Source organism: Pollachius pollachius, assembly GCF_949987615.1.
Source record: "Pollachius pollachius genome assembly, chromosome: 4".
In the NCBI taxonomy this organism is placed as follows: domain Eukaryota; kingdom Metazoa; phylum Chordata; class Actinopteri; order Gadiformes; family Gadidae; genus Pollachius; species Pollachius pollachius.
The window spans coordinates 33,655,312-33,657,683 of NC_136937.1; positions in this window are offsets into that span (position 1 = coordinate 33,655,312).

A 2,372-nucleotide genomic window follows, 5' to 3' on the forward strand; every position below is an offset into this window, starting at 1 on the left:
CCCTGCCCCAGAATCCCCTTAAGTGTCTGCCCCCACCAGGCGAGCCCGAGTTCACCTTACAACAATAGGGTAACCCATGGAACAGCCGTTCAGAACCCCACTTGACTTGTACATACTGGAACAGAACACCCCCCATTCCCCATCAACCTATTAGGCAGGGACCTGATGGGTTCCCTGCAGATCACACTGGCCTGCGACTTAGGGAGCACCACCCTTACACACCTAGTTTGTACCCTCAAACACTCCCTCTTGATGATAGTAGTATTCATTTAGTTGAGAGAAGGAGGCCGAACCCCTTTCTATTGTTAGTCGAGTTGAAGGTTTTTTTTCTTATTGTTCTCTCTTCCCCTCACTCCCTTCCACCCTGAACACCTAGCTATGTGTTAGGACCAGAGGTATCTTTTTTTGTATTTGTTTGTGTGTTTGAGTGTGTCTGAGTGCTGAGATAAGGGGTGCCATTCCCTAGTTAATATCTGCAGAACACGCATGTATTTTGAATAAACCATAATTACTGTGTTTTTGATTAACCAACATTAATTGTTTTAACAATCTGTAAACGTTTGCATTTTTTCTAAATTGATTCTCTTCTCTCTTCAGGAAGTGGCAATATAAGCAGTGAAGGATGCCCAACACTCATCATTTTAATTGTTTACATTATACATGAGGATCAGATATGACCCGGTGAACGTGGACGAGATATCACCTGAGGGGCCCGACCCTATCCGGCTGCAGTATGTAGAATAGTCAACACCAGTAGTAACGCCTGTATCTAAGATAATCAAATCCCGGATTTACTTGAATGACGGATTATAAAACGACCAATGCGGGTTATGTTTGTTATTGTGTAGTATTGTTTGGTTGCGAGTGCAACCTGTTATTTCTGTATCACTGCACTGATAATGGGACTGTTGAATTTCTTTGAGACCGTTGTTTACATGTTTCTTGCTGCTGACACGACCGAGTGGACGACTGAACGCCTGAAGGAGGCTCACATGATGTGCTAGTAACCTCTCTATGTGAGCCGCGCCCTTGACAAGGGGGGACGAACGTTGGGTTCATGAATTACAGGTCCTGAGGACGACAGAGGAAACGAGAGCTGTGACTGCAACAATGTCCAAAACCCCCCACATGGACCAGCGCACCAATACATGAAGATCACCTGAGCCATTCAAGCTCTGAACAAGTTCACCTTCACTTCATCAGAGCAGTAGTGACATTTTCTCACTAACATATTGGATTGGACATATAGCATTCTTCTCTGTCTAAGCATGTCAGCATCATCCTCCATCTTATCATTCATGATGTGGACTAGATATTTTGCATTGTACACACAGACAGGGTTTGACGAGATAGATAGAAACCTGGGAAATTAAGATGTTGATCCTCCTTGGTCCTACATATCATTATCATACTCTTTTTGCCGTTGTACTTGATGTCAAACTTGACCCCATAGTCTGAACATGTGTTGAGAAGCTGTTGGAACCCTGCACTACTGGTGGATATAATGGCCAAATCATCAGCGTACATGAAGTGATTGATTAAGGTGTTACCCATTATCCACCCTGTTCTACAATCTCTCAACTGCCTTGACAGGTCGTCCATGTACAGGCTGAATGGGCTTGGGGATAGAAGCCCACCCTGCCGTACTCCATTGCCAACTCTGAAGGGAGAGGATAAGTTCCCCCATTTTACCTGCATAGACTGCCTGACGTACCAATATGCCAGGATACGCATGATGCTACCCGGAACACCCCTACACTTCAGCTTGGTGAAGAGCTTGTGATTATTGACTCTGTCTAATGCCTTGGAGGCATCAATAAAGGCCAGCAACATTGTTGAGCCCTGCCCTCTGTACTTTTCTACTGCTCCTTTTAATGCATAAATACACAAATCAGTACTGTGCTTGCTCTTAAAGCCGAATTGGTTGTCTGTGGTGCAAATAAGATCCCCAACTCTGTCAATTATCACGATTTCTAGCACCTTAGACGGTATGCTTGCTAGGGCGATGGGTCAATAATTGTCCATACTCCCTACGTTATCAGCCTTGTCTTTAATGACGGGCACTAGAATAACTGTCAGCATAGCATCTGGCAGGATGCCATGCGTTACCAAATCTGTCAGACAGATGAACAGCAACACTATCACTATTCTTTGAACTGTATTATCTAACCCTGTATTTGTTGTATCCCATTTGTTTGTTTTTATTTTATTTCTTGCATTTTTTGCTCATTATTCTGTTTGTATTTTTTAAACATGTTCAATGAAAAAGAAAAAGAAAAATACGGGTAAAGGTTACCTCCCCTTTCTTTGCTTTGCTCGCCCAGAGGATTTGTCCCGACCGCCCATGAGAAAATGAGCTACGACCGTGTGAG